The sequence below is a fragment of the Hyla sarda genome, unplaced genomic scaffold, assembly GCF_029499605.1.
Source record: "Hyla sarda isolate aHylSar1 unplaced genomic scaffold, aHylSar1.hap1 scaffold_1520, whole genome shotgun sequence".
Lineage (NCBI taxonomy): Eukaryota > Metazoa > Chordata > Amphibia > Anura > Hylidae > Hyla > Hyla sarda.
Window position 1 is genome coordinate 1 of NW_026608155.1, and position 25,462 is coordinate 25,462.

A 25,462-nucleotide genomic window follows, 5' to 3' on the forward strand; every position below is an offset into this window, starting at 1 on the left:
GCAGAGCAGTGCTGATGCTCTCATAAAGCTGTCGCTGCTGTGAAGGTTCTAGGTGACATCACAAATCCCTATGGTTACATACACAACAAAGCTGGGTTGTTGTTGTTTACACTCTGCAAGGCCTGTGGAAGTGAGTGACATCATAGCACTGTAGTTCTGAGGGTTCTAGATGGATGCAACAATCTCCTGTTGCTTCTATGAAGGCCATAATAGACGACATCACCAAACAGCTCCATAGTCACATACACAGCAAAGGAGAGATGTTGTTTACACCTAGTGATGTCAGTGGTATTGAGTGACATCACAGCACAGTGCTAAGGCTCCTGGGCCTGGACACAGCAGCGGCTGCAATATCTCAACGGAGAATACGTTTATATATATGTGTGTGTGTGCGCGTATATATATATATATATATATATATATATATATATATATATATATATATTTCTCCGCCGAAATCACTTTTAAACCCATTTCCACCTTTTTTTCCCTTCTCTTCCTCTTACTTTTTTTTCACGTTTTTTTACGTTTTTTCTCCTTTTCGCCTCTTTTCTGGGCGTATTATTCTTCTTTTTCTTCTTTTTTTTCGTCTAATGCATACCCCATCAGTGCAGCAATGCTTATTCAATACCGCCAGCAGATGGAGACACTGGGGGATAATTTTCTAAGGATTTATACTGATTTTTCCTGTCTGAATTTGTCGCACAGAAAGTTGCAGGCCAAATATGTGTGACATTTCTGCGACTTTAGCTTCTAGAGCATTTTTACAACATTATACATAGGTGCTGAATACATAAAAAGCGACTGTTCAGCGACAGACAAGTCGCATCGGCTGAAAGTAGGCCAGAATGTCAGTCCATGTTGGAGCAGGTTTAGATACAGTCTAAAGCATAGATCTCCAAGTCTGTGCACAGAATTTAGCAAGGGCCTCGCACCTTCTGATGCATCAGGTAGGTGCACAATAGCATAGCCTAACCCTCTGTACTTTGGTCTATATTGATGCGGGACATAGACAGCCAGCTGATGACCAATCCATTAGTGCAATGGATGGCTGGAAGCATTTGTCTTTGCCTTTGCAATACCACAGAAGCAATGCATGGTCAATGTACAGCAATGACACACCTGTGTGAACAGCCAGGAGACCCCCCCCCCCCCATGTTATGTTACATAGTTACATAGTTAGTACGGTCGAAAAAAGACATATGTCCATCAAGTTCAACCAGGGAATTAAGGGGTAGGGGTGTGGCGCGATATTGGGGAAGGGATGAGATTTTATATTTCTTCATAAGCATTAATCTTATTTTGTCAATTAGGAACATTCAGCACCCACCCGCTATCAAGGCAGCTGCCTATCATGTCATGCCCTACCTGCACAGGTGTGCTGGCTACTCAAATGATCCAATTAAGGAGGCCATTTAGTCAGCAGCAGCAGAAGTCCTGTGCCTGGACGCTCCAACAGCGGCCAGACACAAGCAGAAGCAGAAGCAGCAGCAGCACCACCTTTTGTTTTTTGGCTGCAGCAGCAGCAGCAGCAGCAAGGCCCACAGGGCTGGCTAGCTGGCTAGCCAGCAAGCAGGTAGCAATGAAAGTAGGAATCTTTCTTTTTAACCCTGTAAGGGGGTGGTGCACTGTACCCGAAGATACTGCCATATCGGGTCAATGCATAGGGCGACGGAAGCAAGCTTCGAAATCGGCCCCCGTTCTCAAAAATCCATTTAATATATGGTCCCCAGATAGGGGACGTATCAGATATTAAACTGATAAGAACAGATACTACACTTGATCTTAGCCAAAAGGCCGAGAAGCGATAACCGTGAAAGGGGCGGGCCCAACAAGGTCCCCTTCATGGGCACTATCACTGCTTGCTGTCAGGGAGGCTGCCAGACAATTTTCCATGCACACTCTGGGCTGGGGGGCAGTCAACCACCAGTACACACAGCAGAACCTAAACCCATACCATTATTGCTAAGCAGCAAGACAGGGGCCCATTGCACTCCCACGGGGCCTTTTTAAATGCAATCCATAACCCGGATTTGCCAGGAACCCTTCTTACTCCTCCTACTTGCATGTGACACTGGGCTTAGGATCTGCATAGGAAACACACACACAAGCACACACCTACCTTTGTTGCCTGCAGATGCCTCCTTGGCTGTCCCCAAACCGTATCAAACCAACACCCACGGGAAGCTGTAAGCATAGAGGACATGCCTGCACCCCATTGGACTTACCTGTGTGGGTTAAACCCGGGTTATTTGACAACCTATGGCGGTGATGGTTCTGCTCAGGCAGAGCAGTGCTGATGCTCCTCATAAAGCTGTCGCTGCTGTGAAGGTTCTAGGTGACATCACAAATCCCTATGGTTACATACACAACAAAGCTGGGTTGTTGTTGTTTACACTCTGCAAGGCCTGTGGAAGTGAGTGACATCATAGCACTGTAGTTCTGAGGGTTCTAGATGGATGCAACAATCTCCTGTTGCTTCTATGAAGGCCATAATAGACGACATCACCAAACAGCTCCATAGTCACATACACAGCAAAGGAGAGATGTTGTTTACACCTAGTGATGTCAGTGGTATTGAGTGACATCACAGCACAGTGCTAAGGCTCCTGGGCCTGGACACAGCAGCGGCTGCAATATCTCAACGGAGAATACGTTTATATATATGTGTGTGTGTGCGCGTATATATATATATATATATATATATATATATATATATATATATTTCTCCGCCGAAATCACTTTTAAACCCATTTCCACCTTTTTTTCCCTTCTCTTCCTCTTACTTTTTTTTCACGTTTTTTTACGTTTTTCTCCTTTTCGCCTCTTTTCTGGGCGTATTATTCTTCTTTTTCTTCTTTTTTTTCGTCTAATGCATACCCCATCAGTGCAGCAATGCTTATTCAATACCGCCAGCAGATGGAGACACTGGGGGATAATTTTCTAAGGATTTATACTGATTTTTCCTGTCTGAATTTGTCGCACAGAAAGTTGCAGGCCAAATATGTGTGACATTTCTGCGACTTTAGCTTCTAGAGCATTTTTACAACATTATACATAGGTGCTGAATACATAAAAAGCGACTGTTCAGCGACAGACAAGTCGCATCGGCTGAAAGTAGGCCAGAATGTCAGTCCATGTTGGAGCAGGTTTAGATACAGTCTAAAGCATAGATCTCAAAGTCTGTGCACAGAATTTAGCAAGGGCCTCGCACCTTCTGATGCATCAGGTAGGTGCACAATAGCATAGCCTAACCCTCTGTACTTTGGTCTATATTGATGCGGGACATAGACAGCCAGCTGATGACCAATCCATTAGTGCAATGGATGGCTGGAAGCATTTGTCTTTGCCTTTGCAATACCACAGAAGCAATGCATGGTCAATGTACAGCAATGACACACCTGTGTGAACAGCCAGGAGACCCCCCCCCATGTTATGTTACATAGTTACATAGTTAGTACGGTCGAAAAAAGACATATGTCCATCAAGTTCAACCAGGGAATTAAGGGGTAGGGGTGTGGCGCGATATTGGGGAAGGGATGAGATTTTATATTTCTTCATAAGCATTAATCTTATTTTGTCAATTAGGAACATTCAGCACCCACCCGCTATCAAGGCAGCTGCCTATCATGTCATGCCCTACCTGCACAGGTGTGCTGGCTACTCAAATGATCCAATTAAGGAGGCCATTTAGTCAGCAGCAGCAGAAGTCCTGTGCCTGGACGCTCCAACAGCGGCCAGACACAAGCAGAAGCAGAAGCAGCAGCAGCACCACCTTTTGTTTTTTGGCTGCAGCAGCAGCAGCAGCAAGGCCCACAGGGCTGGCTAGCTGGCTAGCCAGCAAGCAGGTAGCAATGAAAGTAGGAATCTTTCTTTTTAACCCTGTAAGGGGGTGGTGCACTGTACCCGAAGATACTGCCATATCGGGTCAATGCATAGGGCGACGGAAGCAAGCTTCGAAATCGGCCCCCGTTCTCAAAAATCCATTTAATATATGGTCCCCAGATAGGGGACGTATCAGATATTAAACTGATAAGAACAGATACTACACTTGATCTTAGCCAAAAGGCCGAGAAGCGATAACCGTGAAAGGGGCGGGCCCAACAAGGTCCCCTTCATGGGCACTATCACTGCTTGCTGTCAGGGAGGCTGCCAGACAATTTTCCATGCACACTCTGGGCTGGGGGGCAGTCAACCACCAGTACACACAGCAGAACCTAAACCCATACCATTATTGCTAAGCAGCAAGACAGGGGCCCATTGCACTCCCACGGGGCCTTTTTAAATGCAATCCATAACCCGGATTTGCCAGGAACCCTTCTTACTCCTCCTACTTGCATGTGACACTGGGCTTAGGATCTGCATAGGAAACACACACACAAGCACACACCTACCTTTGTTGCCTGCAGATGCCTCCTTGGCTGTCCCCAAACGGTATCAAACCAACACCCACGGGAAGCTGTAAGCATAGAGGACATGCCTGCACCCCATTGGACTTACCTGTGTGGGTTAAACCCGGGTTATTTGACAACCTATGGCGGTGATGGTTCTGCTCAGGCAGAGCAGTGCTGATGCTCCTCATAAAGCTGTCGCTGCTGTGAAGGTTCTAGGTGACATCACAAATCCCTATGGTTACATACACAACAAAGCTGGGTTGTTGTTGTTTACACTCTGCAAGGCCTGTGGAAGTGAGTGACATCATAGCACTGTAGTTCTGAGGGTTCTAGATGGATGCAACAATCTCCTGTTGCTTCTATGAAGGCCATAATAGACGACATCACCAAACAGCTCCATAGTCACATACACAGCAAAGGAGAGATGTTGTTTACACCTAGTGATGTCAGTGGTATTGAGTGACATCACAGCACAGTGCTAAGGCTCCTGGGCCTGGACACAGCAGCGGCTGCAATATCTCAACGGAGAATACGTTTATATATATGTGTGTGTGTGCGCGTATATATATATATATATATATATATATATATATATATATTTCTCCGCCGAAATCACTTTTAAACCCATTTCCACCTTTTTTTCCCTTCTCTTCCTCTTACTTTTTTTTCACGTTTTTTTACGTTTTTCTCCTTTTCGCCTCTTTTCTGGGCGTATTATTCTTCTTTTTCTTCTTTTTTTTCGTCTAATGCATACCCCATCAGTGCAGCAATGCTTATTCAATACCGCCAGCAGATGGAGACACTGGGGGATAATTTTCTAAGGATTTATACTGATTTTTCCTGTCTGAATTTGTCGCACAGAAAGTTGCAGGCCAAATATGTGTGACATTTCTGCGACTTTAGCTTCTAGAGCATTTTTACAACATTATACATAGGTGCTGAATACATAAAAAGCGACTGTTCAGCGACAGACAAGTCGCATCGGCTGAAAGTAGGCCAGAATGTCAGTCCATGTTGGAGCAGGTTTAGATACAGTCTAAAGCATAGATCTCAAAGTCTGTGCACAGAATTTAGCAAGGGCCTCGCACCTTCTGATGCATCAGGTAGGTGCACAATAGCATAGCCTAACCCTCTGTACTTTGGTCTATATTGATGCGGGACATAGACAGCCAGCTGATGACCAATCCATTAGTGCAATGGATGGCTGGAAGCATTTGTCTTTGCCTTTGCAATACCACAGAAGCAATGCATGGTCAATGTACAGCAATGACACACCTGTGTGAACAGCCAGGAGACCCCCCCCCCCCCCCCCATGTTATGTTACATAGTTACATAGTTAGTACGGTCGAAAAAAGACATATGTCCATCAAGTTCAACCAGGGAATTAAGGGGTAGGGGTGTGGCGCGATATTGGGGAAGGGATGAGATTTTATATTTCTTCATAAGCATTAATCTTATTTTGTCAATTAGGAACATTCAGCACCCACCCGCTATCAAGGCAGCTGCCTATCATGTCATGCCCTACCTGCACAGGTGTGCTGGCTACTCAAATGATCCAATTAAGGAGGCCATTTAGTCAGCAGCAGCAGAAGTCCTGTGCCTGGACGCTCCAACAGCGGCCAGACACAAGCAGAAGCAGAAGCAGCAGCAGCACCACCTTTTGTTTTTTGGCTGCAGCAGCAGCAGCAGCAAGGCCCACAGGGCTGGCTAGCTGGCTAGCCAGCAAGCAGGTAGCAATGAAAGTAGGAATCTTTCTTTTTAACCCTGTAAGGGGGTGGTGCACTGTACCCGAAGATACTGCCATATCGGGTCAATGCATAGGGCGACGGAAGCAAGCTTCGAAATCGGCCCCCGTTCTCAAAAATCCATTTAATATATGGTCCCCAGATAGGGGACGTATCAGATATTAAACTGATAAGAACAGATACTACACTTGATCTTAGCCAAAAGGCCGAGAAGCGATAACCGTGAAAGGGGCGGGCCCAACAAGGTCCCCTTCATGGGCACTATCACTGCTTGCTGTCAGGGAGGCTGCCAGACAATTTTCCATGCACACTCTGGGCTGGGGGGCAGTCAACCACCAGTACACACAGCAGAACCTAAACCCATACCATTATTGCTAAGCAGCAAGACAGGGGCCCATTGCACTCCCACGGGGCCTTTTTAAATGCAATCCATAACCCGGATTTGCCAGGAACCCTTCTTACTCCTCCTACTTGCATGTGACACTGGGCTTAGGATCTGCATAGGAAACACACACACAAGCACACACCTACCTTTGTTGCCTGCAGATGCCTCCTTGGCTGTCCCCAAACGGTATCAAACCAACACCCACGGGAAGCTGTAAGCATAGAGGACATGCCTGCACCCCATTGGACTTACCTGTGTGGGTTAAACCCGGGTTATTTGACAACCTATGGCGGTGATGGTTCTGCTCAGGCAGAGCAGTGCTGATGCTCCTCATAAAGCTGTCGCTGCTGTGAAGGTTCTAGGTGACATCACAAATCCCTATGGTTACATACACAACAAAGCTGGGTTGTTGTTGTTTACACTCTGCAAGGCCTGTGGAAGTGAGTGACATCATAGCACTGTAGTTCTGAGGGTTCTAGATGGATGCAACAATCTCCTGTTGCTTCTATGAAGGCCATAATAGACGACATCACCAAACAGCTCCATAGTCACATACACAGCAAAGGAGAGATGTTGTTTACACCTAGTGATGTCAGTGGTATTGAGTGACATCACAGCACAGTGCTAAGGCTCCTGGGCCTGGACACAGCAGCGGCTGCAATATCTCAACGGAGAATACGTTTATATATATGTGTGTGTGTGCGCGTATATATATATATATATATATATATATATATATATATATATATATATATTTCTCCGCCGAAATCACTTTTAAACCCATTTCCACCTTTTTTTCCCTTCTCTTCCTCTTACTTTTTTTTCACGTTTTTTTACGTTTTTCTCCTTTTCGCCTCTTTTCTGGGCGTATTATTCTTCTTTTTCTTCTTTTTTTTCGTCTAATGCATACCCCATCAGTGCAGCAATGCTTATTCAATACCGCCAGCAGATGGAGACACTGGGGGATAATTTTCTAAGGATTTATACTGATTTTTCCTGTCTGAATTTGTCGCACAGAAAGTTGCAGGCCAAATATGTGTGACATTTCTGCGACTTTAGCTTCTAGAGCATTTTTACAACATTATACATAGGTGCTGAATACATAAAAAGCGACTGTTCAGCGACAGACAAGTCGCATCGGCTGAAAGTAGGCCAGAATGTCAGTCCATGTTGGAGCAGGTTTAGATACAGTCTAAAGCATAGATCTCAAAGTCTGTGCACAGAATTTAGCAAGGGCCTCGCACCTTCTGATGCATCAGGTAGGTGCACAATAGCATAGCCTAACCCTCTGTACTTTGGTCTATATTGATGCGGGACATAGACAGCCAGCTGATGACCAATCCATTAGTGCAATGGATGGCTGGAAGCATTTGTCTTTGCCTTTGCAATACCACAGAAGCAATGCATGGTCAATGTACAGCAATGACACACCTGTGTGAACAGCCAGGAGACCCCCCCCCCCCATGTTATGTTACATAGTTACATAGTTAGTACGGTCGAAAAAAGACATATGTCCATCAAGTTCAACCAGGGAATTAAGGGGTAGGGGTGTGGCGCGATATTGGGGAAGGGATGAGATTTTATATTTCTTCATAAGCATTAATCTTATTTTGTCAATTAGGAACATTCAGCACCCACCCGCTATCAAGGCAGCTGCCTATCATGTCATGCCCTACCTGCACAGGTGTGCTGGCTACTCAAATGATCCAATTAAGGAGGCCATTTAGTCAGCAGCAGCAGAAGTCCTGTGCCTGGACGCTCCAACAGCGGCCAGACACAAGCAGAAGCAGAAGCAGCAGCAGCACCACCTTTTGTTTTTTGGCTGCAGCAGCAGCAGCAGCAAGGCCCACAGGGCTGGCTAGCTGGCTAGCCAGCAAGCAGGTAGCAATGAAAGTAGGAATCTTTCTTTTTAACCCTGTAAGGGGGTGGTGCACTGTACCCGAAGATACTGCCATATCGGGTCAATGCATAGGGCGACGGAAGCAAGCTTCGAAATCGGCCCCCGTTCTCAAAAATCCATTTAATATATGGTCCCCAGATAGGGGACGTATCAGATATTAAACTGATAAGAACAGATACTACACTTGATCTTAGCCAAAAGGCCGAGAAGCGATAACCGTGAAAGGGGCGGGCCCAACAAGGTCCCCTTCATGGGCACTATCACTGCTTGCTGTCAGGGAGGCTGCCAGACAATTTTCCATGCACACTCTGGGCTGGGGGGCAGTCAACCACCAGTACACACAGCAGAACCTAAACCCATACCATTATTGCTAAGCAGCAAGACAGGGGCCCATTGCACTCCCACGGGGCCTTTTTAAATGCAATCCATAACCCGGATTTGCCAGGAACCCTTCTTACTCCTCCTACTTGCATGTGACACTGGGCTTAGGATCTGCATAGGAAACACACACACAAGCACACACCTACCTTTGTTGCCTGCAGATGCCTCCTTGGCTGTCCCCAAACGGTATCAAACCAACACCCACGGGAAGCTGTAAGCATAGAGGACATGCCTGCACCCCATTGGACTTACCTGTGTGGGTTAAACCCGGGTTATTTGACAACCTATGGCGGTGATGGTTCTGCTCAGGCAGAGCAGTGCTGATGCTCCTCATAAAGCTGTCGCTGCTGTGAAGGTTCTAGGTGACATCACAAATCCCTATGGTTACATACACAACAAAGCTGGGTTGTTGTTGTTTACACTCTGCAAGGCCTGTGGAAGTGAGTGACATCATAGCACTGTAGTTCTGAGGGTTCTAGATGGATGCAACAATCTCCTGTTGCTTCTATGAAGGCCATAATAGACGACATCACCAAACAGCTCCATAGTCACATACACAGCAAAGGAGAGATGTTGTTTACACCTAGTGATGTCAGTGGTATTGAGTGACATCACAGCACAGTGCTAAGGCTCCTGGGCCTGGACACAGCAGCGGCTGCAATATCTCAACGGAGAATACGTTTATATATATGTGTGTGTGTGCGCGTATATATATATATATATATATATATATATATATATATATTTCTCCGCCGAAATCACTTTTAAACCCATTTCCACCTTTTTTTCCCTTCTCTTCCTCTTACTTTTTTTTCACGTTTTTTTACGTTTTTCTCCTTTTCGCCTCTTTTCTGGGCGTATTATTCTTCTTTTTCTTCTTTTTTTTCGTCTAATGCATACCCCATCAGTGCAGCAATGCTTATTCAATACCGCCAGCAGATGGAGACACTGGGGGATAATTTTCTAAGGATTTATACTGATTTTTCCTGTCTGAATTTGTCGCACAGAAAGTTGCAGGCCAAATATGTGTGACATTTCTGCGACTTTAGCTTCTAGAGCATTTTTACAACATTATACATAGGTGCTGAATACATAAAAAGCGACTGTTCAGCGACAGACAAGTCGCATCGGCTGAAAGTAGGCCAGAATGTCAGTCCATGTTGGAGCAGGTTTAGATACAGTCTAAAGCATAGATCTCAAAGTCTGTGCACAGAATTTAGCAAGGGCCTCGCACCTTCTGATGCATCAGGTAGGTGCACAATAGCATAGCCTAACCCTCTGTACTTTGGTCTATATTGATGCGGGACATAGACAGCCAGCTGATGACCAATCCATTAGTGCAATGGATGGCTGGAAGCATTTGTCTTTGCCTTTGCAATACCACAGAAGCAATGCATGGTCAATGTACAGCAATGACACACCTGTGTGAACAGCCAGGAGACCCCCCCCCCCCCCCATGTTATGTTACATAGTTACATAGTTAGTACGGTCGAAAAAAGACATATGTCCATCAAGTTCAACCAGGGAATTAAGGGGTAGGGGTGTGGCGCGATATTGGGGAAGGGATGAGATTTTATATTTCTTCATAAGCATTAATCTTATTTTGTCAATTAGGAACATTCAGCACCCACCCGCTATCAAGGCAGCTGCCTATCATGTCATGCCCTACCTGCACAGGTGTGCTGGCTACTCAAATGATCCAATTAAGGAGGCCATTTAGTCAGCAGCAGCAGAAGTCCTGTGCCTGGACGCTCCAACAGCGGCCAGACACAAGCAGAAGCAGAAGCAGCAGCAGCACCACCTTTTGTTTTTTGGCTGCAGCAGCAGCAGCAGCAAGGCCCACAGGGCTGGCTAGCTGGCTAGCCAGCAAGCAGGTAGCAATGAAAGTAGGAATCTTTCTTTTTAACCCTGTAAGGGGGTGGTGCACTGTACCCGAAGATACTGCCATATCGGGTCAATGCATAGGGCGACGGAAGCAAGCTTCGAAATTGGCCCCCGTTCTCAAAAATCCATTTAATATATGGTCCCCAGATAGGGGACGTATCAGATATTAAACTGATAAGAACAGATACTACACTTGATCTTAGCCAAAAGGCCGAGAAGCGATAACCGTGAAAGGGGCGGGCCCAACAAGGTCCCCTTCATGGGCACTATCACTGCTTGCTGTCAGGGAGGCTGCCAGACAATTTTCCATGCACACTCTGGGCTGGGGGGCAGTCAACCACCAGTACACACAGCAGAACCTAAACCCATACCATTATTGCTAAGCAGCAAGACAGGGGCCCATTGCACTCCCACGGGGCCTTTTTAAATGCAATCCATAACCCGGATTTGCCAGGAACCCTTCTTACTCCTCCTACTTGCATGTGACACTGGGCTTAGGATCTGCATAGGAAACACACACACAAGCACACACCTACCTTTGTTGCCTGCAGATGCCTCCTTGGCTGTCCCCAAACGGTATCAAACCAACACCCACGGGAAGCTGTAAGCATAGAGGACATGCCTGCACCCCATTGGACTTACCTGTGTGGGTTAAACCCGGGTTATTTGACAACCTATGGCGGTGATGGTTCTGCTCAGGCAGAGCAGTGCTGATGCTCCTCATAAAGCTGTCGCTGCTGTGAAGGTTCTAGGTGACATCACAAATCCCTATGGTTACATACACAACAAAGCTGGGTTGTTGTTGTTTACACTCTGCAAGGCCTGTGGAAGTGAGTGACATCATAGCACTGTAGTTCTGAGGGTTCTAGATGGATGCAACAATCTCCTGTTGCTTCTATGAAGGCCATAATAGACGACATCACCAAACAGCTCCATAGTCACATACACAGCAAAGGAGAGATGTTGTTTACACCTAGTGATGTCAGTGGTATTGAGTGACATCACAGCACAGTGCTAAGGCTCCTGGGCCTGGACACAGCAGCGGCTGCAATATCTCAACGGAGAATACGTTTATATATATGTGTGTGTGTGCGCGTATATATATATATATATATATATATATATATATATATATATATATTTCTCCGCCGAAATCACTTTTAAACCCATTTCCACCTTTTTTTCCCTTCTCTTCCTCTTACTTTTTTTTCACGTTTTTTTACGTTTTTCTCCTTTTCGCCTCTTTTCTGGGCGTATTATTCTTCTTTTTCTTCTTTTTTTTCGTCTAATGCATACCCCATCAGTGCAGCAATGCTTATTCAATACCGCCAGCAGATGGAGACACTGGGGGATAATTTTCTAAGGATTTATACTGATTTTTCCTGTCTGAATTTGTCGCACAGAAAGTTGCAGGCCAAATATGTGTGACATTTCTGCGACTTTAGCTTCTAGAGCATTTTTACAACATTATACATAGGTGCTGAATACATAAAAAGCGACTGTTCAGCGACAGACAAGTCGCATCGGCTGAAAGTAGGCCAGAATGTCAGTCCATGTTGGAGCAGGTTTAGATACAGTCTAAAGCATAGATCTCAAAGTCTGTGCACAGAATTTAGCAAGGGCCTCGCACCTTCTGATGCATCAGGTAGGTGCACAATAGCATAGCCTAACCCTCTGTACTTTGGTCTATATTGATGCGGGACATAGACAGCCAGCTGATGACCAATCCATTAGTGCAATGGATGGCTGGAAGCATTTGTCTTTGCCTTTGCAATACCACAGAAGCAATGCATGGTCAATGTACAGCAATGACACACCTGTGTGAACAGCCAGGAGACCCCCCCCCCCATGTTATGTTACATAGTTACATAGTTAGTACGGTCGAAAAAAGACATATGTCCATCAAGTTCAACCAGGGAATTAAGGGGTAGGGGTGTGGCGCGATATTGGGGAAGGGATGAGATTTTATATTTCTTCATAAGCATTAATCTTATTTTGTCAATTAGGAACATTCAGCACCCACCCGCTATCAAGGCAGCTGCCTATCATGTCATGCCCTACCTGCACAGGTGTGCTGGCTACTCAAATGATCCAATTAAGGAGGCCATTTAGTCAGCAGCAGCAGAAGTCCTGTGCCTGGACGCTCCAACAGCGGCCAGACACAAGCAGAAGCAGAAGCAGCAGCAGCACCACCTTTTGTTTTTTGGCTGCAGCAGCAGCAGCAGCAAGGCCCACAGGGCTGGCTAGCTGGCTAGCCAGCAAGCAGGTAGCAATGAAAGTAGGAATCTTTCTTTTTAACCCTGTAAGGGGGTGGTGCACTGTACCCGAAGATACTGCCATATCGGGTCAATGCATAGGGCGACGGAAGCAAGCTTCGAAATCGGCCCCCGTTCTCAAAAATCCATTTAATATATGGTCCCCAGATAGGGGACGTATCAGATATTAAACTGATAAGAACAGATACTACACTTGATCTTAGCCAAAAGGCCGAGAAGCGATAACCGTGAAAGGGGCGGGCCCAACAAGGTCCCCTTCATGGGCACTATCACTGCTTGCTGTCAGGGAGGCTGCCAGACAATTTTCCATGCACACTCTGGGCTGGGGGGCAGTCAACCACCAGTACACACAGCAGAACCTAAACCCATACCATTATTGCTAAGCAGCAAGACAGGGGCCCATTGCACTCCCACGGGGCCTTTTTAAATGCAATCCATAACCCGGATTTGCCAGGAACCCTTCTTACTCCTCCTACTTGCATGTGACACTGGGCTTAGGATCTGCATAGGAAACACACACACAAGCACACACCTACCTTTGTTGCCTGCAGATGCCTCCTTGGCTGTCCCCAAACGGTATCAAACCAACACCCACGGGAAGCTGTAAGCATAGAGGACATGCCTGCACCCCATTGGACTTACCTGTGTGGGTTAAACCCGGGTTATTTGACAACCTATGGCGGTGATGGTTCTGCTCAGGCAGAGCAGTGCTGATGCTCCTCATAAAGCTGTCGCTGCTGTGAAGGTTCTAGGTGACATCACAAATCCCTATGGTTACATACACAACAAAGCTGGGTTGTTGTTGTTTACACTCTGCAAGGCCTGTGGAAGTGAGTGACATCATAGCACTGTAGTTCTGAGGGTTCTAGATGGATGCAACAATCTCCTGTTGCTTCTATGAAGGCCATAATAGACGACATCACCAAACAGCTCCATAGTCACATACACAGCAAAGGAGAGATGTTGTTTACACCTAGTGATGTCAGTGGTATTGAGTGACATCACAGCACAGTGCTAAGGCTCCTGGGCCTGGACACAGCAGCGGCTGCAATATCTCAACGGAGAATACGTTTATATATATGTGTGTGTGTGCGCGTATATATATATATATACATATATATATATATATATATATATATATATATTTCTCCGCCGAAATCACTTTTAAACCCATTTCCACCTTTTTTTCCCTTCTCTTCCTCTTACTTTTTTTTCACGTTTTTTTACGTTTTTCTCCTTTTCGCCTCTTTTCTGGGCGTATTATTCTTCTTTTTCTTCTTTTTTTTCGTCTAATGCATACCCCATCAGTGCAGCAATGCTTATTCAATACCGCCAGCAGATGGAGACACTGGGGGATAATTTTCTAAGCATTTATACTGATTTTTCCTGTCTGAATTTGTCGCACAGAAAGTTGCAGGCCAAATATGTGTGACATTTCTGCGACTTTAGCTTCTAGAGCATTTTTACAACATTATACATAGGTGCTGAATACATAAAAAGCGACTGTTCAGCGACAGACAAGTCGCATCGGCTGAAAGTAGGCCAGAATGTCAGTCCATGTTGGAGCAGGTTTAGATACAGTCTAAAGCATAGATCTCAAAGTCTGTGCACAGAATTTAGCAAGGGCCTCGCACCTTCTGATGCATCAGGTAGGTGCACAATAGCATAGCCTAACCCTCTGTACTTTGGTCTATATTGATGCGGGACATAGACAGCCAGCTGATGACCAATCCATTAGTGCAATGGATGGCTGGAAGCATTTGTCTTTGCCTTTGCAATACCACAGAAGCAATGCATGGTCAATGTACAGCAATGACACACCTGTGTGAACAGCCAGGAGACCCCCCCCCCCCCCCCCCATGTTATGTTACATAGTTACATAGTTAGTACGGTCGAAAAAAGACATATGTCCATCAAGTTCAACCAGGGAATTAAGGGGTAGGGGTGTGGCGCGATATTGGGGAAGGGATGAGATTTTATATTTCTTCATAAGCATTAATCTTATTTTGTCAATTAGGAACATTCAGCACCCACCCGCTATCAAGGCAGCTGCCTATCATGTCATGCCCTACCTGCACAGGTGTGCTGGCTACTCAAATGATCCAATTAAGGAGGCCATTTAGTCAGCAGCAGCAGAAGTCCTGTGCCTGGACGCTCCAACAGCGGCCAGACACAAGCAGAAGCAGAAGCAGCAGCAGCACCACCTTTTGTTTTTTGGCTGCAGCAGCAGCAGCAGCAAGGCCCACAGGGCTGGCTAGCTGGCTAGCCAGCAAGCAGGTAGCAATGAAAGTAGGAATCTTTCTTTTTAACCCTGTAAGGGGGTGGTGCACTGTACCCGAAGATACTGCCATATCGGGTCAATGCATAGGGCGACGGAAGCAAGCTTCGAAATCGGCCCCCGTTCTCAAAAATCCATTTAATATATGGTCCCCAGATAGGGGACGTATCAGATATTAAACTGATAAGAACAGATACTACACTTGATCTTAGCCAAAAGGCCGAGAAGCGATAACCGTGAAAGGGGCGGGCCCAACAAGGTCCCCTTCATGGGCACTATCACTGCTTGCTGTCAGGGAGGCTGCCAGACAATTTTCCATGCACACTCTGGGCTGGGGGGCAGTCAACCACCAGTACACACAGCAGAACCTAAACCCATACCATTATTGCTAAGCAGCAAGACAGGGGCCCATTGCACTCCCACGGGGCCTTTTTAAATGCAATCCATAACCCGGATTTGCCAGGAACCCTTCTTACTCCTCCTACTTGCATGTGACACTGGGCTTAGGATCTGCATAGGAAACACACACACAAGCACACACCTACCTTTGTTGCCTGCAGATGCCTCCTTGGCTGTCCCCAAACGGTATCAAACCAACACCCACGGGAAGCTGTAAGCATAGAGGACATGCCTGCACCCCATTGGACTTACCTGTGTGGGTTAAACCCGGGTTATTTGACAACCTATGGCGGTGATGGTTCTGCTCAGGCAGAGCAGTGCTGATGCTCCTCATAAAGCTGTCGCTGCTGTGAAGGTTCTAGGTGACATCACAAATCCCTATGGTTACATACACAACAAAGCTGGGTTGTTGTTGTTTACACTCTGCAAGGCCTGTGGAAGTGAGTGACATCATAGCACTGTAGTTCTGAGGGTTCTAGATGGATGCAACAATCTCCTGTTGCTTCTATGAAGGCCATAATAGACGACATCACCAAACAGCTCCATAGTCACATATACAGCAAAGGAGAGATGTTGTTTACACCTAGTGATGTCAGTGGTATTGAGTGACATCACAGCACAGTGCTAAGGCTCCTGGGCCTGGACACAGCAGCGGCTGCAATATCTCAACGGAGAATACGTTTATATATATGTGTGTGTGTGCGCGTATATATATATATATATATATATATATATATATATATATTTCTCCGCCGAAATCACTTTTAAACCCATTTCCACCTTTTTTTCCCTTCTCTTCCTCTTACTTTTTTTTCATGTTTTTTTACGTTTTTCTCCTTTTCGCCTCTTTTCTGGGCGTATTATTCTTCTTTTTCTTCTTTTTTTTCGTCTAATGCATACCCCATCAGTGCAGCAATGCTTATTCAATACCGCCAGCAGATGGAGACACTGGGGGATAATTTTCTAAGGATTTATACTGATTTTTCCTGTCTGAATTTGTCGCACAGAAAGTTGCAGGCCAAATATGTGTGACATTTCTGCGACTTTAGCTTCTAGAGCATTTTTACAACATTATACATAGGTGCTGAATACATAAAAAGCGACTGTTCAGCGACAGACAAGTCGCATCGGCTGAAAGTAGGCCAGAATGTCAGTCCATGTTGGAGCAGGTTTAGATACAGTCTAAAGCATAGATCTCAAAGTCTGTGCACAGAATTTAGCAAGGGCCTCGCACCTTCTGATGCATCAGGTAGGTGCACAATAGCATAGCCTAACCCTCTGTACTTTGGTCTATATTGATGCGGGACATAGACAGCCAGCTGATGACCAATCCATTAGTGCAATGGATGGCTGGAAGCATTTGTCTTTGCCTTTGCAATACCACAGAAGCAATGCATGGTCAATGTACAGCAATGACACACCTGTGTGAACAGCCAGGAGACCCCCCCCCCCCCCCCCCCCATGTTATGTTACATAGTTACATAGTTAGTACGGTCGAAAAAAGACATATGTCCATCAAGTTCAACCAGGGAATTAAGGGGTAGGGGTGTGGCGCGATATTGGGGAAGGGATGAGATTTTATATTTCTTCATAAGCATTAATCTTATTTTGTCAATTAGGAACATTCAGCACCCACCCGCTATCAAGGCAGCTGCCTATCATGTCATGCCCTACCTGCACAGGTGTGCTGGCTACTCAAATGATCCAATTAAGGAGGCCATTTAGTCAGCAGCAGCAGAAGTCCTGTGCCTGGACGCTCCAACAGCGGCCAGACACAAGCAGAAGCAGAAGCAGCAGCAGCACCACCTTTTGTTTTTTGGCTGCAGCAGCAGCAGCAGCAAGGCCCACAGGGCTGGCTAGCTGGCTAGCCAGCAAGCAGGTAGCAATGAAAGTAGGAATCTTTCTTTTTAACCCTGTAAGGGGGTGGTGCACTGTACCCGAAGATACTGCCATATCGGGTCAATGCATAGGGCGACGGAAGCAAGCTTCGAAATTGGCCCCCGTTCTCAAAAATCCATTTAATATATGGTCCCCAGATAGGGGACGTATCAGATATTAAACTGATAAGAACAGATACTACACTTGATCTTAGCCAAAAGGCCGAGAAGCGATAACCGTGAAAGGGGCGGGCCCAACAAGGTCCCCTTCATGGGCACTATCACTGCTTGCTGTCAGGGAGGCTGCCAGACAATTTTCCATGCACACTCTGGGCTGGGGGGCAGTCAACCACCAGTACACACAGCAGAACCTAAACCCATACCATTATTGCTAAGCAGCAAGACAGGGGCCCATTGCACTCCCACGGGGCCTTTTTAAATGCAATCCATAACCCGGATTTGCCAGGAACCCTTCTTACTCCTCCTACTTGCATGTGACACTGGGCTTAGGATCTGCATAGGAAACACACACACAAGCACACACCTACCTTTGTTGCCTGCAGATGCCTCCTTGGCTGTCCCCAAACGGTATCAAACCAACACCCACGGGAAGCTGTAAGCATAGAGGACATGCCTGCACCCCATTGGACTTACCTGTGTGGGTTAAACCCGGGTTATTTGACAACCTATGGCGGTGATGGTTCTGCTCAGGCAGAGCAGTGCTGATGCTCCTCATAAAGCTGTCGCTGCTGTGAAGGTTCTAGGTGACATCACAAATCCCTATGGTTACATACACAACAAAGCTGGGTTGTTGTTGTTTACACTCTGCAAGGCCTGTGGAAGTGAGTGACATCATAGCACTGTAGTTCTGAGGGTTCTAGATGGATGCAACAATCTCCTGTTGCTTCTATGAAGGCCATAATAGACGACATCACCAAACAGCTCCATAGTCACATACACAGCAAAGGAGAGATGTTGTTTACACCTAGTGATGTCAGTGGTATTGAGTGACATCACAGCACAGTGCTAAGGCTCCTGGGCCTGGACACAGCAGCGGCTGCAATATCTCAACGGAGAATACGTTTATATATATGTGTGTGTGTGCGCGTATATATATATATATATATATATATATATATATATATATATATATATATTTCTCCGCCGAAATCACTTTTAAACCCATTTCCACCTTTTTTTCCCTTCTCTTCCTCTTACTTTTTTTTCACGTTTTTTTACGTTTTTCTCCTTTTCGCCTCTTTTCTGGGCGTATTATTCTTCTTTTTCTTCTTTTTTTTCGTCTAATGCATACCCCATCAGTGCAGCAATGCTTATTCAATACCGCCAGCAGATGGAGACACTGGGGGATAATTTTCTAAGGATTTATACTGATTTTTCCTGTCTGAATTTGTCGCACAGAAAGTTGCAGGCCAAATATGTGTGACATTTCTGCGACTTTAGCTTCTAGAGCATTTTTACAACATTATACATAGGTGCTGAATACATAAAAAGCGACTGTTCAGCGACAGACAAGTCGCATCGGCTGAAAGTAGGCCAGAATGTCAGTCCATGTTGGAGCAGGTTTAGATACAGTCTAAAGCATAGATCTCAAAGTCTGTGCACAGAATTTAGCAAGGGCCTCGCACCTTCTGATGCATCAGGTAGGTGCACAATAGCATAGCCTAACCCTCTGTACTTTGGTCTATATTGATGCGGGACATAGACAGCCAGCTGATGACCAATCCATTAGTGCAATGGATGGCTGGAAGCATTTGTCTTTGCCTTTGCAATACCACAGAAGCAATGCATGGTCAATGTACAGCAATGACACACCTGTGTGAACAGCCAGGAGACCCCCCCCCCATGTTATGTTACATAGTTACATAGTTAGTACGGTCGAAAAAAGACATATGTCCATCAAGTTCAACCAGGGAATTAAGGGGTAGGGGTGTGGCGCGATATTGGGGAAGGGATGAGATTTTATATTTCTTCATAAGCATTAATCTTATTTTGTCAATTAGGAACATTCAGCACCCACCCGCTATCAAGGCAGCTGCCTATCATGTCATGCCCTACCTGCACAGGTGTGCTGGCTACTCAAATTATCCAATTAAGGAGGCCATTTAGTCAGCAGCAGCAGAAGTCCTGTGCCTGGACGCTCCAACAGCGGCCAGACACAAGCAGAAGCAGAAGCAGCAGCAGCACCACCTTTTGTTTTTTGGCTGCAGCAGCAGCAGCAGCAAGGCCCACAGGGCTGGCTAGCTGGCTAGCCAGCAAGCAGGTAGCAATGAAAGTAGGAATCTTTCTTTTTAACCCTGTAAGGGGGTGGTGCACTGTACCCGAAGATACTGCCATATCGGGTCAATGCATAGGGCGACGGAAGCAAGCTTCGAAATCGGCCCCCGTTCTCAAAAATCCATTTAATATATGGTCCCCAGATAGGGGACGTATCAGATATTAAACTGATAAGAACAGATACTACACTTGATCTTAGCCAAAAGGCCGAGAAGCGATAACCGTGAAAGGGGCGGGCCCAACAAGGTCCCCTTCATGGGCACTATCACTGCTTGCTGTCAGGGAGGCTGCCAGACAATTTTCCATGCACACTCTGGGCTGGGGGGCAGTCAACCACCAGTACACACAGCAGAACCTAAACCCATACCATTATTGCTAAGCAGCAAGACAGGGGCCCATTGCACTCCCACGGGGCCTTTTTAAATGCAATCCATAACCCGGATTTGCCAGGAACCCTTCTTACTCCTCCTACTTGCATGTGACACTGGGCTTAGGATCTGCATAGGAAACACACACACAAGCACACACCTACCTTTGTTGCCTGCAGATGCCTCCTTGGCTGTCCCCAAACGGTATCAAACCAACACCCACGGGAAGCTGTAAGCATAGAGGACATGCCTGCACCCCATTGGACTTACCTGTGTGGGTTAAACCCGGGTTATTTGACAACCTATGGCGGTGATGGTTCTGCTCAGGCAGAGCAGTGCTGATGCTCCTCATAAAGCTGTCGCTGCTGTGAAGGTTCTAGGTGACATCACAAATCCCTATGGTTACATACACAACAAAGCTGGGTTGTTGTTGTTTACACTCTGCAAGGCCTGTGGAAGTGAGTGACATCATAGCACTGTAGTTCTGAGGGTTCTAGATGGATGCAACAATCTCCTGTTGCTTCTATGAAGGCCATAATAGACGACATCACCAAACAGCTCCATAGTCACATACACAGCAAAGGAGAGATGTTGTTTACACCTAGTGATGTCAGTGGTATTGAGTGACATCACAGCACAGTGCTAAGGCTCCTGGGCCTGGACACAGCAGCGGCTGCAATATCTCAACGGAGAATACGTTTATATATATGTGTGTGTGTGCGCGTATATATATATATATATATATATATATATATATATTTCTCCGCCGAAATCACTTTTAAACCCATTTCCACCTTTTTTTCCCTTCTCTTCCTCTTACTTTTTTTTCACGTTTTTTTACGTTTTTCTCCTTTTCGCCTCTTTTCTGGGCGTATTATTCTTCTTTTTCTTCTTTTTTTTCGTCTAATGCATACCCCATCAGTGCAGCAATGCTTATTCAATACCGCCAGCAGATGGAGACACTGGGGGATAATTTTCTAAGGATTTATACTGATTTTTCCTGTCTGAATTTGTCGCACAGAAAGTTGCAGGCCAAATATGTGTGACATTTCTGCGACTTTAGCTTCTAGAGCATTTTTACAACATTATACATAGGTGCTGAATACATAAAAAGCGACTGTTCAGCGACAGACAAGTCGCATCGGCTGAAAGTAGGCCAGAATGTCAGTCCATGTTGGAGCAGGTTTAGATACAGTCTAAAGCATAGATCTCAAAGTCTGTGCACAGAATTTAGCAAGGGCCTCGCACCTTCTGATGCATCAGGTAGGTGCACAATAGCATAGCCTAACCCTCTGTACTTTGGTCTATATTGATGCGGGACATAGACAGCCAGCTGATGACCAATCCATTAGTGCAATGGATGGCTGGAAGCATTTGTCTTTGCCTTTGCAATACCACAGAAGCAATGCATGGTCAATGTACAGCAATGACACACCTGTGTGAACAGCCAGGAGACCCCCCCCCCCCCCCCCATGTTATGTTACATAGTTACATAGTTAGTACGGTCGAAAAAAGACATATGTCCATCAAGTTCAACCAGGGAATTAAGGGGTAGGGGTGTGGCGCGATATTGGGGAAGGGATGAGATTTTATATTTCTTCATAAGCATTAATCTTATTTTGTCAATTAGGAACATTCAGCACCCACCCGCTATCAAGGCAGCTGCCTATCATGTCATGCCCTACCTGCACAGGTGTGCTGGCTACTCAAATGATCCAATTAAGGAGGCCATTTAGTCAGCAGCAGCAGAAGTCCTGTGCCTGGACGCTCCAACAGCGGCCAGACACAAGCAGAAGCAGAAGCAGCAGCAGCACCACCTTTTGTTTTTTGGCTGCAGCAGCAGCAGCAGCAAGGCCCACAGGGCTGGCTAGCTGGCTAGCCAGCAAGCAGGTAGCAATGAAAGTAGGAATCTTTCTTTTTAACCCTGTAAGGGGGTGGTGCACTGTACCCGAAGATACTGCCATATCGGGTCAATGCATAGGGCGACGGAAGCAAGCTTCGAAATCGGCCCCCGTTCTCAAAAATCCATTTAATATATGGTCCCCAGATAGGGGACGTATCAGATATTAAACTGATAAGAACAGATACTACACTTGATCTTAGCCAAAAGGCCGAGAAGCGATAACCGTGAAAGGGGCGGGCCCAACAAGGTCCCCTTCATGGGCACTATCACTGCTTGCTGTCAGGGAGGCTGCCAGACAATTTTCCATGCACACTCTGGGCTGGGGGGCAGTCAACCACCAGTACACACAGCAGAACCTAAACCCATACCATTATTGCTAAGCAGCAAGACAGGGGCCCATTGCACTCCCACGGGGCCTTTTTAAATGCAATCCATAACCCGGATTTGCCAGGAACCCTTCTTACTCCTCCTACTTGCATGTGACACTGGGCTTAGGATCTGCATAGGAAACACACACACAAGCACACACCTACCTTTGTTGCCTGCAGATGCCTCCTTGGCTGTCCCCAAACGGTATCAAACCAACACCCACGGGAAGCTGTAAGCATAGAGGACATGCCTGCACCCCATTGGACTTACCTGTGTGGGTTAAACCCGGGTTATTTGACAACCTATGGCGGTGATGGTTCTGCTCAGGCAGAGCAGTGCTGATGCTCCTCATAAAGCTGTCGCTGCTGTGAAGGTTCTAGGTGACATCACAAATCCCTATGGTTACATACACAACAAAGCTGGGTTGTTGTTGTTTACACTCTGCAAGGCCTGTGGAAGTGAGTGACATCATAGCACTGTAGTTCTGAGGGTTCTAGATGGATGCAACAATCTCCTGTTGCTTCTATGAAGGCCATAATAGACGACATCACCAAACAGCTCCATAGTCACATACACAGCAAAGGAGAGATGTTGTTTACACCTAGTGATGTCAGTGGTATTGAGTGACATCACAGCACAGTGCTAAGGCTCCTGGGCCTGGACACAGCAGCGGCTGCAATATCTCAACGGAGAATACGTTTATATATATGTGTGTGTGTGCGCGTATATATATAATATATATATATATATATATATATATATATATATATATATATATTTCTCCGCCGAAATCACTTTTAAACCCATTTCCACCTTTTTTTCCCTTCTCTTCCTCTTACTTTTTTTTCACGTTTTTTTACGTTTTTCTCCTTTTCGCCTCTTTTCTGGGCGTATTATTCTTCTTTTTCTTCTTTTTTTTCGTCTAATGCATACCCCATCAGTGCAGCAATGCTTATTCAATACCGCCAGCAGATGGAGACACTGGGGGATAATTTTCTAAGGATTTATACTGATTTTTCCTGTCTGAATTTGTCGCACAGAAAGTTGCAGGCCAAATATGTGTGACATTTCTGCGACTTTAGCTTCTAGAGCATTTTTACAACATTATACATAGGTGCTGAATACATAAAAAGCGACTGTTCAGCGACAGACAAGTCGCATCGGCTGAAAGTAGGCCAGAATGTCAGTCCATGTTGGAGCAGGTTTAGATACAGTCTAAAGCATAGATCTCAAAGTCTGTGCACAGAATTTAGCAAGGGCCTCGCACCTTCTGATGCATCAGGTAGGTGCACAATAGCATAGCCTAACCCTCTGTACTTTGGTCTATATTGATGCGGGACATAGACAGCCAGCTGATGACCAATCCATTAGTGCAATGGATGGCTGGAAGCATTTGTCTTTGCCTTTGCAATACCACAGAAGCAATGCATGGTCAATGTACAGCAATGACACACCTGTGTGAACAGCCAGGAGACCCCCCCCCCCCCCCCCCCCCATGTTATGTTACATAGTTACATAGTTAGTACGGTCGAAAAAAGACATATGTCCATCAAGTTCAACCAGGGAATTAAGGGGTAGGGGTGTGGCGCGATATTGGGGAAGGGATGAGATTTTATATTTCTTCATAAGCATTAATCTTATTTTGTCAATTAGGAACATTCAGCACCCACCCGCTATCAAGGCAGCTGCCTATCATGTCATGCCCTACCTGCACAGGTGTGCTGGCTACTCAAATGATCCAATTAAGGAGGCCATTTAGTCAGCAGCAGCAGAAGTCCTGTGCCTGGACGCTCCAACAGCGGCCAGACACAAGCAGAAGCAGAAGCAGCAGCAGCACCACCTTTTGTTTTTTGGCTGCAGCAGCAGCAGCAGCAAGGCCCACAGGGCTGGCTAGCTGGCTAGCCAGCAAGCAGGTAGCAATGAAAGTAGGAATCTTTCTTTTTAACCCTGTAAGGGGGTGGTGCACTGTACCCGAAGATACTGCCATATCGGGTCAATGCATAGGGCGACGGAAGCAAGCTTCGAAATCGGCCCCCGTTCTCAAAAATCCATTTAATATATGGTCCCCAGATAGGGGACGTATCAGATATTAAACTGATAAGAACAGATTTTTTTTTTTTTAACTTGACTACCCTTACGGGAGCAACTTTATTAAAAATTAAATAATGTTAACAAAGTTGTGCAAATATGTCAATAAATACAGTTACATATAAATAACATATTTACAACATATTAAAACATAAAATGGGCACTTGGTGGCTTTACAAGATAGAATTCCATTCTTTTAAAAACCATTTTCTAGATAAAAGCGGAAATCTCTTCTTGTCTAAAAGATAGTACTGGTACATTTCATAAAAACAGATAGATAAAATGTCCTTCACAGATAAAACCTCATGCTTGAACAATAAAATATTCCTGGCCTTCCACAGAGCTGCCTTCACACAGTTTATGATCTTCCATGCAATAGTCTCTTGAGTCCGTGTTGGGCATTCCAGGCAACCATAAAAAACCACTGCAATATTTAAGTCTTTTAGTCCAGTTATCCTTTTTACCAGAGGGAGTATCTTTGTCCATATTTTCTGCGAGTAAAAACAAGTCCATATTAGATGGTGCACGGTCTCCTCTTGTCGGCATCCCTCCCTCGGGCAGGTTGCAGAGTTGGATAATCCTCTTCGGTGCTGGAATGCCCGGCATGGAAGACACTCGTGTGCGCAGCTCCAGGCCAGGTCCTTCTGTGAATTAAAAAGATAATTAATACTCAACATCTTCCAAATCTGTATACACTTCTGTTCGTTAAAATTTTTGATGGGAGTCACGGTACTGGTTTCTTTTATTTCCTTTAGTAGTTTTTTGCTATTGCACAGATCCTGAACACTTTTACCTTTAAAATTATATAAGTTTAAAATTTTTCCTAAAATCATGTATTGAGGGGGTAAATTCAAAGAATAAGGGCAACTTAAAACTGTAGAAAACCAGCCGTTCCTCCGCATAAAATAACCAGTATTAAA

At 45.6% G+C, this 25,462-nt stretch overlaps 10 non-coding genes and 1 pseudogene across 10 annotated transcripts; all 11 read right to left on the bottom strand.

Annotated features, from left to right (window-relative positions):
- Positions 1-1,618: 1,618 nt before the first annotated feature.
- LOC130309298 (U2 spliceosomal RNA) lies at positions 1,619-1,809 on the bottom strand. The gene has a single exon (XR_008857981.1). It is a non-coding gene; the product is annotated as a U2 spliceosomal RNA (small nuclear RNA).
- Positions 1,810-3,890: 2,081 nt separating this feature from the next.
- On the bottom strand, positions 3,891-4,081 carry LOC130309299 (U2 spliceosomal RNA). The gene has a single exon (XR_008857982.1). It is a non-coding gene; the product is annotated as a U2 spliceosomal RNA (small nuclear RNA).
- A 2,085-nt stretch (positions 4,082-6,166) lies between these two features.
- On the bottom strand, positions 6,167-6,357 carry LOC130309264 (U2 spliceosomal RNA). Its single transcript, XR_008857953.1, has one exon. It is a non-coding gene; the product is annotated as a U2 spliceosomal RNA (small nuclear RNA).
- A 2,090-nt stretch (positions 6,358-8,447) lies between these two features.
- LOC130309266 (U2 spliceosomal RNA) lies at positions 8,448-8,638 on the bottom strand. Its single transcript, XR_008857954.1, has one exon. It is a non-coding gene; the product is annotated as a U2 spliceosomal RNA (small nuclear RNA).
- Positions 8,639-10,721: 2,083 nt separating this feature from the next.
- Positions 10,722-10,912, bottom strand: LOC130309263 (U2 spliceosomal RNA). The gene has a single exon (XR_008857952.1). It is a non-coding gene; the product is annotated as a U2 spliceosomal RNA (small nuclear RNA).
- A 2,085-nt stretch (positions 10,913-12,997) lies between these two features.
- LOC130309267 (U2 spliceosomal RNA) lies at positions 12,998-13,188 on the bottom strand. The gene has a single exon (XR_008857955.1). It is a non-coding gene; the product is annotated as a U2 spliceosomal RNA (small nuclear RNA).
- A 2,096-nt stretch (positions 13,189-15,284) lies between these two features.
- On the bottom strand, positions 15,285-15,475 carry LOC130309268 (U2 spliceosomal RNA). The gene has a single exon (XR_008857956.1). It is a non-coding gene; the product is annotated as a U2 spliceosomal RNA (small nuclear RNA).
- Positions 15,476-17,563: 2,088 nt separating this feature from the next.
- LOC130309275 (U2 spliceosomal RNA) lies at positions 17,564-17,754 on the bottom strand. The gene has a single exon (XR_008857963.1). It is a non-coding gene; the product is annotated as a U2 spliceosomal RNA (small nuclear RNA).
- A 2,088-nt stretch (positions 17,755-19,842) lies between these two features.
- On the bottom strand, positions 19,843-20,033 carry LOC130309269 (U2 spliceosomal RNA). Its single transcript, XR_008857957.1, has one exon. It is a non-coding gene; the product is annotated as a U2 spliceosomal RNA (small nuclear RNA).
- Positions 20,034-22,114: 2,081 nt separating this feature from the next.
- On the bottom strand, positions 22,115-22,305 carry LOC130309270 (U2 spliceosomal RNA). Its single transcript, XR_008857958.1, has one exon. It is a non-coding gene; the product is annotated as a U2 spliceosomal RNA (small nuclear RNA).
- Positions 22,306-24,409: 2,104 nt separating this feature from the next.
- On the bottom strand, positions 24,410-24,616 carry LOC130309294 (U2 spliceosomal RNA; annotated as a pseudogene).
- Between the last annotated feature and the right edge of the window lie 846 nt (positions 24,617-25,462).